The sequence below is a fragment of the Girardinichthys multiradiatus genome, chromosome 6 (assembly GCF_021462225.1).
Source record: "Girardinichthys multiradiatus isolate DD_20200921_A chromosome 6, DD_fGirMul_XY1, whole genome shotgun sequence".
Taxonomy (NCBI): Eukaryota; Metazoa; Chordata; class Actinopteri; order Cyprinodontiformes; family Goodeidae; genus Girardinichthys; species Girardinichthys multiradiatus.
Genome location: NC_061799.1, coordinates 44943182 through 44958666, shown reverse-complemented (window position 1 = coordinate 44958666; position 15485 = coordinate 44943182).

Below are 15485 nucleotides of genomic sequence, written 5' to 3'. Positions count from 1 at the left end.
CATTCTCTCCTGCTCACAGCCAAACTGACACCCCACCCTCCTTTGAACTACAGCTTTTCTGTCACACCTCAAATGTTTTATCTTCCACCTCAATCATGGACCCTTCTGCTTTTACACGTTTGCCTTCAACCAAATCAGAAGATGCTGATGATCCCTTTGCCTCCCCTTCCACTTGTGTTTCCCAAGGAGCCGGATGAAGGAGCAACTGGAGATATTGAATTGGAATGAGGCTGCAGGTCCAGATCGTTGCAGCCCTAGAGTCCCGAAGGCCTGTGCAGAGGAGCTCTGTGGGATTCTGCAGCACCGCTTCAATCTTAGCCTGGCCTAGAAGAAGGTTCAAATGTTTTGGAAGACGTCCTTCTCCTCCTCTTGTTTTGGTACCAAAGAAAACTCACCCATCAGTCCCAAATGACTATAGACCTGTTGCCCTGACATCCCCCATCATGAAGGTCCTAGAGATACTGTTGTTGGCCCACCTGAGTAAGCTAACAATAAACTATCAGGACCCCCTTCAGTTTGCTTATTGCTGTGGAGTTGGTGTTGAAGATGCCATCATACACCTGCTTCAACAAACCCACTGTCATCTGGACAGAGCCAGCAGCACTGTGAGGATCATGTTCTTTGATTTCTCCAGAACATTTAATACAATCCAACCTGATTTTCTTTGTCAGAACTCCAGAAGACTCAGGTGGAGGCCTCAACAATCTCCTGGAACAAAGACTACCTGACAAACAGACCACAGTTTGTGATACTGAAGGGTTGTGTGTCTAACCAGGTAGTCAGCAGCACAGGAGCACCACGGGGGACTACTTTACCATTCCCTTTCACTCTGTACACCTCACAATCATCTGCAGAAATGCTCAGATGATTCTGCAGTTGGTGGGTGGATCAGAGATTGAGAAGAAGCTGAGTACAGGAAGGTGGTGGACTGCTTTGTGGCATGGCGTGGAAACAATCATCTCATCTTGAACGTGAATAAAACAAAAGAGATGATTGTAGATTGTAAGAGAAACAGGAATAAGTCAAAAACTATTTCATCATGGGAGAAGAGGTGGAGGTGGTGGAGGAGTATAAATACCTCGGTGTTCACCTGGACAACAGACTAGAGTGGAGATGCAACTGTGAAGCCTTCTACAAGAAGGGACAGAGCAGACTGTACTTCTTGAGGAAGCTTAGGTATTTTGGTGTTTGCAGGTAGTCACCTGAAATGGTTTTCCAACAGTCTTGAATGAGTTCCCAGAGATGCTTAGCACCTGTTGGCTCTTTTGCCTTCACTCTGCTGTCCAGCTCACCCCAAACCATCTCGATTGGTTTCAGGTCCGGTGACTGTGGAGGCCAGGCCATCTGGCGCAGCACCCCATCACTCTCCTTCTTGGTCAAATAGCCCTTACACAGCCTGGAGGTGTGTTTGGGGTCATTGTCATGTTGAAAAATAAATGATGGTCCACCTAAACGCAAACCGGATGGAATGGCATGCCGCTGCAAGATGCTGTGGTAGCCATGCTGGTTCAGTATGCCTTCAATTTTGAATAAATCCCCAACAGTGTCACCAGCAAAGCACCCCCACACCATCACACCTCCTCCTCCATGCTTCATGGTGGGAACCAGGCATGTAGAGTCCATCCGTTCACCTCTTTTGCACCGCACAAAGACACGGTGGTTGGAACCAAAGATCTCAAACTTGGACTCATCAGACCAAAGCACAGATTTCCACTGGTCTAATGTCCATTCCTTGTGTTCTTTAGCCCAAACAAGTCTCTTCTGCTTGTTGCCTGTCCTCAGCAGTGGTTTCCTAGCAGCTATTTTACCATGAAGGCCTGATTCACACAGTCTCCTCTTAACAGTTGTTCTAGAGATGTGTCTGCTGCTAGAACTCTGTGTGGCATTGACCTGTTCTCTAATATGAGCTGCTGTTAACCTGCGATTTCTGAGGCTGGTGACTCGGATGAACTTATCGTCCGCAGCAAAGGTGACTCTTGGTCTTCCTTTCCTGGGGCGGTCCTCATGTGAGCCAGTTTCTTTGTAGCGCTTGATGGTTTTTGCGACGGCACTTGGGGACACTTTCAAAGTTTTCCCAATTGTTTGGACTGACTGACCTTTATTTCTTAAAGTAATGATGGCCACTCGTTTTTCTTTACTTAGCTGCTTTTTTCTAACAGTCTATTCAGTAGGACTATCAGCTGTGTACTGTATCCACCTCCTGCACAACACAACTGATGGTCCCAACCCCATTTATAAGGCTTGAATTCCCACTTATTAAACCTGACAGGGCACACCTGTGAAGTGAAAACCATTTCAGGTGACTACCTCTTGAAGCTCATCAACAGAATGCCAAGAGTGTGCGGAGCAGTAATCAAAGTAAAAGGTGTCTACTTTGAAGAACCTAGAATATAAGACATATTTTCAGTTGTTTCACACTTTTTTGTTCAGTATATAATTCCACATGTGTTAATTCATAGTTTTGATGCCTTCAGTGTGAAGCTACAATATTCATAGTCATGAAAATAAAGACAACTCTTTGAATGAGAAGGTGTGTCCAAACCTTTGGTCTGTACTGTGTATAGATATATATATATATATACACACCCTGAGCGTGAAGACACTGCGGCCTGTCAGCGGAGCTCTGCTGCTTTGAAAACACTGGAGCACATTTTGAAGTAGGCAGACTCTTGGTGAACTGACGTTTTGAGGTCTACTTTCTCATCTTAAAACTACTTTTTGTCACAAGTTAATAGCTGTATAAAAACAATTCATCTCTGCCCTCACCTTCTCCATTGACTGCTGCTGGTGGTGCAGTGCATTATGGGAAACCTAGCTTACCCAAGTCAGCAAGATACATCCTGCTGACATCAGTGCACATTGAGGATACTTGCTTTGATGTGTATTTAGGATTGAAACACTACCTGGCCCACCGCTGATGACGTTTCTCTAGTACACAAGTACAGACAAGAACACATATTGAGACACAGCGCGTTACTCCAAATAATGGCTAGTTAAAAAAAAACTTTAAGATCAATCCTCAAAAAGAACACTTGTTTCTATTCCAGCAAATACTATTTCCTTAAATATTATTTAATTTAATTTAATTTTTTTAATTTTATTTTATTGGTTTCCATGGTCCTTCATTTGTACATAGTTTATTTGCTTTAGTTTTTTCTTGAATTTTGCTTGGTAGTTTAGTTGAATTGTACTAGTCTAGTAAAGAATTTGTTAATTGAGATATTTCATCTTGGAGTTGAATTGTTTTGTTATAAAATTCTTATATTTTGGAGAGAAGTTGTTAATTTTTCCATATGTGTGAAACGTTTGCTGTTCAATAATGCAATAATGTTCAATAGTGCTCGAATCACATTTGTCCACTCTTGTCCTAATACCATGGCCATTTGGGCTGGTGTTCCCAGGACAATACTAGACAGAGCAATCGTTATTTAATTAAAGATTAAATAAATTAAACATCCTTATTGCACAAAAATGTCTACCTCTGTCCTCCAACATGTCTACCTGTGTCCTCCAACATGTCCACCTCTTTCCTCCAACACCTCCACCTCTGTCCTCCAACACCTCCACCTCTGTCCTCCAACATGTTCACCACCTTCCTCCAACATGTCCACCTCTGTCCTCCAACATGTCCACCACTGTCCTCCAACATGTCCACCTCTGTCCTCCAACATGTTCACCTCTGTCCTCCAACATGTCCACCTCTGTCCTCCAACATGTCCACCTCTGTCCTCCAACATGTCCACCTCTGTCCTCCAACAAGTCCACCTTTGACCTCCAACATGTTCACCTCTGTCCTCCAACATGTCCACCTCTGTCCTCCAACATGTCCACCTCTGTTCTCCAACATGTCCACCACTGTCCTCCAACATGTCCACCTCTGTCCTCCAACATGTTCACCTCTGTCCTCCAACATGTCCACCTCTGTCCTCCAACATGTCCACCTCTGTCCTCCAACATGTCCACCTCTGTCCTCCAACAAGTCCACCTTTGACCTCCAACATGTCCACCTCTGTCCTCCAACAAGTCCACCTTTGACCTCCAACATGTCCACCTCTGTCCTCCAACATGTCCACCTCTGTCCTCCAACACCTCCACCTCTGTCCTCCAACATGTTCACCTCCTTCCTCCAACATGTCCACCTCTGTCCTCCAACATGTCCACCACTGTCCTCCAACATGTCCACCTCTGTCCTCCAACATGTTCACCTCTGTCCTCCAACATGTCCACCTCTGTCCTCCAACATGTCCACCTCTGTCCTCCAACATGTCCACCTATGTCCTCCAACAAGTCCACCTTTGACCTCCAACATGTCCACCTCTGTCCTCCAACATGTCCACCTCTGTCCTCCAACATGTCCACCTCTGTCCTCCAACATGTCCACCTCTCTCCTCCAACATGTCCACCTCTGTCCTCCAACATGTCCACCTCTGTCCTCCAACATGTCCACCTCTGTCCTCCAACAAGTCCACCTTTGACCTCCAACATGTCCACCTCTGTCCTCCAACATGTCCACCTCTGTCCTCCAACATGTCCACCTCTGTCCTCCAACATGTCCACCTCTCTCCTCCATCATGCCCACCTCTGTCCTCCAACACCTCCACCTCCATCCTCCAACATGTTCACCTCTTTCCTCCAACACCTCCACCTCTTTCCTCCAACATGTTCACCTCTGTCCTCCAACATGTCCACCACTGTCCTCCAACATGTCCACCACTGTCCTCCAACATGTCCACCACTGTCCTCCAACACCTCCATCCTCCAACATGTTCACCTCTTTCCTCCAACACCTCCACCTCTTTCCTCCAACATCTCCACCTCTGTCCTCCAACATGTCCACCTCTCTCCTCCATCATGCCCACCTCTGTCCTCCAACACCTCCACCTCCATCCTCCAACATGTTCACCTCTGTCCTCCAACATGTCCACCACTGTCCTCCAACATGTCCACCACTGTCCTCCAACATGTCCACCACTGTCCTCCAACACCTCCACCTCCATCCTCCAACATGTTCACCTCTTTCCTCCAACACCTCCACCTCTTTCCTCCAACATCTCCACCTCTGTCCTCCAACACCTCAACCTCTTTCCTCCAACATCTCCACCTCTGTCCTCCAACAACTCCAACTCTGTCTTCCAACACCTCCACCTCCATCCTCCAACATGTTCACCTCTTTCCTCCAACACCTCCACCTCTTTCCTCCAACATCTCCACCTCTGTCCTCCAACACCTCCACCTCTGTCCTCCAACATGTTCACCACTGTCCTCCAACATGTCCACCTCTGTCTTCCAACACCTCCACCTCTGTCCTCCAACACCTCCACTTCCATCCTCCAACATGTTCACCACTGTCCTCCAACATGTCCACCTTTGACCTCCAACATGTTCACATCTGTCCGCCATCATGTCCACCTCCGTCCTCCAACACATCCACCTCCGTCCTCCATCATGTCCACCTCTGTCCTCCATCATGTCCACCTCCATTCTCCAACACCTCCACCTCTGTCCTCCAACACATCCACCTCCGTTCTCCAGCAACTCCACCTCTGTCCTCCAACAACTCCACCTCTGACCTCCAACACGTCCACCTCTGTCCTCCAACAACTCCACATCTTTCCTGCAACACATCCACCTCTGTCCTCCAACATGTCCACCTCTTTCCTCCAACATGTCCACCTCTGTCCTCCAACACGTTCACATCTGTCCTTCAACATGTCCACCACTGTCCTCCAACATGTCCACCTCTGTCCTCCAACATGTCCACCACTGTCCTCCAACATGTCCACCTCTGTCCTCCAACATGTCCACTTCTGTCCTCCAACACCTCCACCTCTGTCCTCCAACATGTCCACCTCTTTCCTCCAACACCTCCACCTCTGTCCTCCAACAACTCCACATCTTTCCTGCAACACATCCACCTCTGTCCTCCAACATGTCCACCTCTTTCCTCCAACATGTCCACCTCTGTCCTCCAACACGTTCACATCTGTCCTTCAACATGTCCACCACTGTCCTCCAACCTATCCACCTCTGTCCTCCAACATGTCCACTTCTGTCCTCCAACATATCCACCTCTGTCCTCCAACATGTCCACATCTGTCCTCCAACATGTCCACCTCTGTCCTCCAACATGTCCACCTCTGTCCTCCAACATGTCCACATCTGTCCTCCAACATGTCCACCTCTGTCCTCCAACATGTCCACCACTGTCCTCCAACATGTCCACCACTGTCCTCCAACATGTCCACCTCTGTCCTCCAACATGTCCACTTCTGTCCTCCAACACCTCCACCTCTGTCCTCCAACATGTCCACCTCTTTCCTCCAACACCTCCACCTCTGTCCTCCAACAACTCCACATCTTTCCTGCAACACATCCACCTCTGTCCTCCAACATGTCCACCTCTTTCCTCCAACATGTCCACCTCTGTCCTCCAACACGTTCACATCTGTCCTTCAACATGTCCACCACTGTCCTCCAACCTATCCACCTCTGTCCTCCAACATGTCCACTTCTGTCCTCCAACATATCCACCTCTGTCCTCCAACATGTCCACATCTGTCCTCCAACATGTCCACCTCTGTCCTCCAACATGTCCACATCTGTCCTCCAACATGTCCACCTCTGTCCTCCAACATGTCCACCACTGTCCTCCAACATGTCCACCTCTGTCCTCCAACATGTCCACCTCTGTCCTCCAACATGTCCACCTCTGTCCTCCATCATGTGCACCTCTGTCCTCCAACATGTCCACCTCCGTCCTCCATCATGTCCACCTCCATCCTCCAACATGTTCACCTCCTTCCTCCAACATGTCCACCACTGTCCTCCAGCTGCAGACACTCTCCATCTACTCCAAACATCAGTCTCCAGATGGGACAATATTGATGACCAAGTGTTGCTCCTTCTCCTTCCTGTGAGTCCAGCTTTGTTCTCCTGATGTGTTTCCATTCCCAACTCAGACGCAGCTCTCACTCTGCTTCATGACACCATCAGCATCCAGGAAACCACAGACCACCATGCAGCATTCATGATCACAGGAGATTTCAGCAGCTGCAGCTCAGACTGAACACACTGAAGACTTTCAGCAAGACAACATCCCAACAAACAAGGAGACACACTGGGAGAGATGAGAGCTTTCATACATGATGTCTGCAGAGCTTCCTTCAGACCTGCTTTGGATCTTCAGAGCACATTTCTGATGTTTCTGCCAAGGATCCAGACAGGAGCTCAGAGCAACGTCTCCAAGACAGTTCAGGTATGATCTCCTGAACATCAGCTCATATTACAGGACTGTTTTCTTCTCATTCAGACACTTTTTAAATCTGCATCCAATCATGAAGAAGCAGCAAACTTTATTCCAGTTGATCCTGAGGACAACATGAAGATCTGAACTAACTCCCAGATCCAGTCCATGTGGACTAAAGTAGTGGACCGACCCACTGACTGACATCAACATCAGAACCATGCTGCTAGTGTGGCTAAAAGAGAAGAGAAGAAGAGACAGTCATGTTGATGTGAACATTAGAGAAACACATCATGGAGCTGAAATATGGTCCTGCTTCATCATTTGGACCGGTTCACCTCAGCTGACCCATTCAACAGCAGACTGGGTTTTGGAGCAGTCTTTCTCACTGTGTGGAGGGTTCTGGTACCACATCTTTGGTTCTGGAACCAAACTCTCAGTAACTCTAACCCTGTAATATCTGCTGATATTGTTGATAAACGTCTAATTACTGTCAAATATTCTTTATACATTTACTAACTGCTAAAACTCAGTGTTTCATGTAGCTGACAGTGAAAAACTGAATATAATAAGACCAGAAAACAGCAGACAGGTTTTTGTAGCCGTCTTTCTCACTGTGGAATGAATACCTCTTTGGTTCTGGAACCAGACTGTATGTTTCAGGTAAGAAACAACATTTATTGTTTTATTATAGAAGTTAAAATGTGTTTAAAGTCACTTTCTGCTGCTTCAGGATTTACGGGAACTTTTCTTTCTTTAATATAAAATCTCTGTTAAACTAAACTCAGTTTTCAGCTACTAATCCTGATGCTAAGAGGTTTTAAGGTTTAATCTTTTAAAACTGGTCCGATCTGTTAGTTTTAGTGAAAATATAGTGAATATAAAAACTGAGCAACAAATATAAAAGGTTTTATTTTAGATGAAAGTAAAGAAAAACTTTACTTTGTAAAAAATATATATAGAAAATTCATCTGCAACACAAATAAAGTATTAATTAGTGAAGTAAGGAAATAAAACAGTCTGATATTTTATTTAACTGTAGATTAATTTAATGACGGTCGATAGTGAGACAGGCACCAACCCCCCCGCCGCCCTGCAGGTAGAAGCGCTTATAAATGATCAATTAAATGGATTAAAAGGAATAAAACTTTGAGGTTCTGTGGGAGTGAGTCCTGGTTCTGTAGTGAACTTTGTTCTGGACTGATGAGTAGTTCAGTGATCAGAGAATATTTGGGTTGAGAAAAATTACCGCCTTCCAGAATTCTTCTGTTTTTAATTTATTTTCACTCTTAGATCATATTTCAGAGCATCAAATAAAGTTTAAATGAGACAAAAATAACCTGAGAAATTACAAAAAACTGTTTGAAATTATTTTATTTATTCAGGGAATAAATCTATCTAAACCAACCTGGTTCTATGTGAAAAAAGTATTTACACCCTAAAAACTGGTTGTTGATCACCATCAGTGATCATGATAACTGGTAAATGAGTGTTTAACATCACTGTGGAGGAACTTTGACCCACTCTGCTCTGCAGAATTGATTTAATTCAGACACATCTGAGGGTTTTCCAGCTGGAACGGCCTGTTTACGGTTATGCTACATTATCTGATTCAGATCTACGTCCAGGCTTTGACTAGACCATGCCTAAATTGTTTTTTTTTTGTAATTTATTTATTATTTAAATATTTTATTTAATCATTTTCTTGAGTAATTAAGAGGTGGTCCTGAAGCATAAAGCAGACCCAGACCACCACACTACCACCACCGTGTTTGACTGTAGGTATGAGGTTCTGTTTCTGAAATGCTTGTTAGTTTTACACCAGATTTAACGGGACGCACACCTTCCAACAAAGTCCATTTTTGTCTCATCAGTCCACAGAATATTTTGGGGATCATCAAGAGGTTTTTCTTTTAAATGTGAGACAGGCCTTTGTGTTCTTTTGGGTCAGCACTGGTTCTGGCCTTCGAACTCTACGATGGAGGCAATTTTTGCCCAGTCTCTCTTTCTTATTGTTGAATCATGACCTCTGACCTTAACTGGGGCAGTGAGGCCTGCAGAACTTATATGTTGTTCTGGGTTCTTCTGGGAACTCTTTGGAACAAAGATTTCTCTTTGGGCTGGAAATGATGCTGAAGTTTGACCGAGTTCTTACTGTTAGTGATCTTAGTATTAATGGTGTCCTGGTTCATCTACGGCTCAGTCCTTTTTAAACCGTATTGACTCTGTTAATCTTGTGCAGTCTGTGATGGGTCCCACGCCTGAACATGGACACAGTTGATCTGGTTTCATCTCATGGTTTACCTGTTTGTAACCTGGTGATTAGTGATCCAGTGTTTTTGGACCACATGCCTGTTTTATTTGAGATGAACCTGTCCTGCATTAAAGCTAAACTCGGTTCTGTCGTGTTTTTATCTCTTCCACTGCTGGTCAGTTTTCATCTGTTTATAATGAAGTGTGCCATCCCAGAGATGGTGCAATAAACCTGATGATCTCACCTCATGCTTTACCTCCACCTACAAAACAGTTCTGGGTTCTGTGGGTCCATTACAAATCAGGCATCCTAGACCCAAGTCTGAGTCCTGGTTAAATTCTGACACTCAGGCTGCAAGGAGAGAGCTGAGCGCAGATGGAAGACTGATAAATTACAGGTCGGTCCAAATATGAAAGGAGTGCTGGTGTTAAACACCAGTCTGATGTGATTGCATCAGACGTTACAATCCTTGTGTTTTATTTAAAACTATTGATTTTGTTCTAAATGAACCCACACTCAGACTGGACTGAACCTCACCTGCTGCAGGTGAAAAGATTTCCCAGTTTTTCATTGAGAAAGTCACTTCCACCGGGGCCCAGATCTCACCTTCTGGTCATGACCCCTCAGTCTCTGTGCCTTGCTCTGCTAGGTCTGACAGCTTTGAACCTGTGACTCTGTCGTCTCTGCAGGAGGTGGTCAGTCAGTTAAAGCCAGCAGGTTCTCCAGATGATGCTGTTCCTTCTTCATTATTTAAAGAGGTTTTCCTCACTGTAGACCTTTGGCCCTTGCAGCTGTCCAGCCTCTGATTAGGAAACCCACTCTTGACCCTCTGTTCTTCCTAATTATAGGTCAATCTCTAAACTGTTGTTTCTTCTGAAAGCCCTTGAGAAGGAAGTCTACAACCAAATAATGTCATTAATGAAAGAGCAGAACATTTTAGAGGTTTTACAGCCTGGTTTTAAATCTTTACACAGTACAGAATCAGTCCTTTTAAAGGTTTTTAACGACAGATTAAAGACGGGGGGCATCAGCGGTGCAGCTCTAGACCAGTTTAGCTCAGAGGAGACCGAGCTTTTCCTGCAGCAGCTCCTAGATGATGGAACAACCTTCTCTTGGACATCAGACAGGCCTCTACTCTGTCTGCTTTTAAATCCCTTATTTAAACCCATCTCTTCTCCCTGACCTTTGACACCATCTGAGATGTTAACTTTTAAATCGTTTAAATTGTTTTATTTTAAGTTTTGTTTTTATCTGTTTCCATTTTACTCCATTCTGACTGATTGTTTTATTAATTTTAGGAGCTTTTGATTTAATTATTGCTTTCTTATTGCATCATGTCACTGCTGTTTCATTTACTCTGTGTACAGCAGGCTGGTTCTGAGGGCGTTTAAAGTCCTCTTTAAATAAAGCTGGTATGGTTTAATACATTTATAATAAATGAAATTATCAGCTTAAAACAACTTTTTGTATTTTCTCAGTTTATCTTTGAAACATTTATGTTTAATTAAACAAAACCAGAACAAATCTGTGAGGGTGTAAATACTTTTTCTCAGCTCTGTAGCTGCTGCTGACTGTATCTGTGCTGCTTGTTGCTGTTTTCTTCAGGTAAACCGGTGAAGAAACCCGAGGTGACTGTGTGCTCGGTGAAAACAGAACCCACCATGGAGGGAAAGACCGCTCTGATGTGTCTGGCCTCAGACATGTTTCCTCCTCTGGTCCAGATCTCCTGGAAAAGGCAGGAGAAGAACAACAAGCAGGAGCAGCTGCCCCCTGCTGAGGAGAAACAGGTGGAGTTCAGCGGGTCAGAACGTTCTGCCATGGTCAGGCTGGTTAATGATGATACTCTCTACAATTATGAATACATCTGTGAAGTTATACATGAGGGCGGCAAAGTGAGGAACCAAACCCTGACCCAAGGTAAGAAAAGCAGAAGATCAGTTCAGCAGTGATTCAGCTTCATAAGAAGACTGGGACATTTCACACCATGATTGACCTGTTGGACTTCTTTTTCTTCTAGAACTTCCAGATCCAACAATCGCATCTCCACCAGGAGCAGTACCTCCACGTTCTGGTCCACCAGCAGGTTCTGTCCCTCCTCAGCTGCCAGTGAAGCTGTCAGTGTCCTTCCAGTCTCAGTGCAGGGTGAAGCTGCTCTGCCTGCTCTACACGGTACTGATAGTGAAGAGTCTGGTGTACTGCTGTGGACTCTCTCTGCTGATGATGCTCAGAACCAAGGGACCGTCCACCATCTGAACACCTGCTGACTCACTGTTTTCTCTCCAACTTTTAGTACCATCACATCTCAGTGATTTATCTCATTCACCACTTTAATCAGTATTAACAAATGTTATTAAAGACAAACTAGAAAATAAATTTGATTTCATTTTGCTGCTTTTTATTCAAATAATTATTTCTTGCTTTTTATTTTTTATACACTGTAAACACAGAGTGTTAAAGGTTCTGTACATTGATTAAAAAGTATTTTAATAAACTCAAAAATATAATTTTTGTGTAAATTTCTAATTTTTACATCAACAATGTTTAAATGGTTTAAATTTAATTAATTGATATATTTTTGATAGAAAGTCTAGCAAACAGTGTTGATATCCAGCAGGTCCACCTGTTGGTCCTCTGATGGTTTAGTTTGTGTCTGAATCATCTCACAGTGAGAATGTGAGACTCTACGCTGATGACACTGTTGTTTCCACACATCAACAAACAGCAGAACGAGCTGCTTTGAAGCTCCAGCAGCTGAAAATAAACATCAAGAGGTTTGATCAGTCCGGACTGAACGCTGAATGTTGGCTCCATGAGTTCATCAGATACCTGAAGTAGTTTCATCAGCAGGAACTCAGTCAGACAGTGGGATTTACCAGTGGAAAATGAAGAATTAATGATCAGAATCAGCCTTATTGGCCAAGACTGTGTGCACAAACAAGGAATCTGACTCCAGTTTCCAGCGAATGTCGGTTTCCAGACATTAAGAATGAATATATTCACCTTAGAGGTAAAAAAAAAAAAAAAGATAAAAGGAACCGTATGCCGTTGCATGTACAGCCATTTTTTTCATATCAAGTCAAAGAGAAAGGCAAGTTCTAATAGTGCAAATAAGCTTATTTAGTTTCGCAGAGTCGCTGACTACTCGCCGACTTTATTGTGTTCATCAAAGGCAAGGAAAGGCAAGTTTATTTATATAGCACATTTCAGTAGCAAGACAATTCAAAGTGCTGTACATGAAAGAAAGAAAAAGAGACATAATAGGGAAAGTACACTGCAGTGGCATAAAGGTAATTAAATAATAAAAGAGAATAAAAAATCAATAATTAAAAAGATGATAATAAAAAATAATTAAATAAAGAATTTATGATAAAATGATTGATAAGAAATGCAATGAAAGTTGGACTGAAAACATAACCAATAATGTTTAGATGGCCCAGTCAAAGGCCACTCTAAACAAATAAGTTTTTTATCTTGATTTAAAGCAACTTAAGGTTTCGGCGCTTTTACAGTTTTCTGGGAGTTTATTCCAGATTAGTGGAGCATGAGAACTAAAAACTGCTTCTCCATGTTTGGTTCTGGTTCTGGTTCTGGGTATGCAGAGTAGATTTGAGCCAGAAGACCTGAGAGGTCTGGGTGGTTGATCCACTGACAACAAGTCTGTAATGTATTTTGGTGCTAAGCCATTCAGTGATTTATAGACTAACAGAAGTATTTTAAAGTCTATTCTCTGAGCTACAGGGAGCCAGTGTAGGGACTTTAGAACCGGGCCGATGTGCTCCACTTTCTTAGTTCTAGTGAGGACGCAGGCAGCAGCGTTCTGAATCAACTGCAGCTGTCTGATCAACTTTTTAGGCAGACCTGTGAAGACATCGTTGCAGTAATCACTTCTACTAAAGATGAACGCATGAATTAGTTTTTCAAGGTCCTGCATTAGTCCTTTAATCCTGGAGATGTTCTTTAGGTGATAGAAGGCCGACCTTGTTACTGTCTTTATGTGCCTCTGAAGGTTCAGGTCTGAGTCCATCACTACACCCAGGTTTCCAGCCTGACTGGTGGTTTCTAGCTGTATTAACTGAAGCTGTGTGCTAACTTTTAAACGCTCTTCCTTTGGTCCAAAGATTATTACTTCAGTTTTGTTTTGATTCAGCTGAAGAACATTTTGGCACATCCAAGCATTGATTTCTTCTAAGCATTTACCCAGCGCTTGAATGGGTTCATAATCATCTGATGACATTGTAACGTATAGCTGTGTGTCGTCTGCATAGTTATGATAACTTACGTTGTTGTTTATTAAAATCTGAGTTAGGGGGAGTATGTAGATATTGAATAGAAGGAGCCCTAAGATGGATCCTTGGGGAACACCACATGTGATTTTTGTGCTCTCTGATGTAAAGTTACCTACTTACACAAAAAAAGTCCCTGTCCTTCAAGTAGGATTTAAACCAGTTGAGTGCTGTACCAGAAAGGCCGACCCAGTTTTCCAGGTACTCTAATAAAATGGAGTGATCAACAGTGTCGAATGCTGCACTAAGGTCCAATAATACCAGCACTGTGGTTCTTCCACAGTCTGCATTTATACGGATGTCATTGAACACCTTGACAAGAGCAGTCTCTGTACTGTGGTGAGCAGGAAGCCTGACTGGAAGACATCGAAGCGGTTGGTCGTTGTTAGGAAGTTGTTTAACTGCTGAAACGCAGCTTTTTCAATAATCTTACTGATGAAGGGGAGGTTTGGTTAACAAAGCCCAGAAACCACCCTGACACTCTGCCTCCCCCCCCCTCCCCCCTCCCCCCTTTTTTTGCTGACAGGACACCTGTAACCTGTAACTCTATGCGTTACATTAACGCTCAGCATGGACTCCTGCTTTACTTGCACAATGATCATCTGCACTGTTGTATTGCTCTTGCATCTTATACTGCTCTATATTTACTCTCACTCACTTAAAACTGTGCACATATATTTATATTATATTGTATTGCACCGACTACGCCAAAACAAATTCCTTGTATGTCCAAAAACGTACTTGGCAATAAAGCTTTTCTGATTCTGATTCTGATTCTTGATATAGGCCTGTAGTTCTGTAGGAGCAGCTTGTCCAAGTTGCTCTTTTTCAATAGAGGTTTGATAATTGCTGTTTTTAGGGCCTGGGGGAAAACACCTGACAATAGGGACGTGTTTATTATTTGTGTTAAATCAGATTTTATTACAGGCAAAGCTTTCTGAAGGAAAGCTGTGGGTAAAACATCGAGACCTAAGAGCTTAGTTGCTGTACGATTTCTTCTAAGTTTTTATGGTTTATTTGGTGAAATTGGGAAAGATTCTCTCATATTTTTCAGTTGTAGGTTATATCTGTATAGTCTCTCTTTATAGATAATATAGTGAACCTGGAGTCCAGTCTTTCGTCACCTGCCTTCAGCTTTTCGACACTCCTTTTTTTCACTTCTGACTGGTGGAGCACTTCTCCATGGACACATTTTCTTCCCAGAAACAACTTTCACTTTAATTGGAGCAATTGAATCAATGATGTCGGAGATTTTAGAATGAAAGTTATCTACCAGCTCATCTACAGTGTTACAGGGCAAAATGGAGGTAGAAGAGTAAATAAGCTTTAATGTTGATTTAGTTTCCAGGAAGCAGAAACAAACCACAGAGATGGAGGGCAGATGATGAGTTTGTAGAGCAGCAGATATGAATCTGTTCTCAGTGGTTATTAGAACAGAACAAACTGCTGACAGCCAATCAAACCTCCTTCCTGCAGCTGTGTGGGTTTGTGCTCTGCAGCCTCCACACCGTTAGCTGTGGCTTTTCACTTTAATAACACGATGACAGTTACAAGCATCGACTGAGCTGAAAGAATCAGTCCAGGAAGCACCTGTGGTCTTCATCTGGGAGAGAAACATCTCAAACCCTGAACTCAGAGCTGATCCATCACCTCTGATCAGACTGAAAACAGCTGAATCTGTTTAATGATGATTATTCATTCTAAT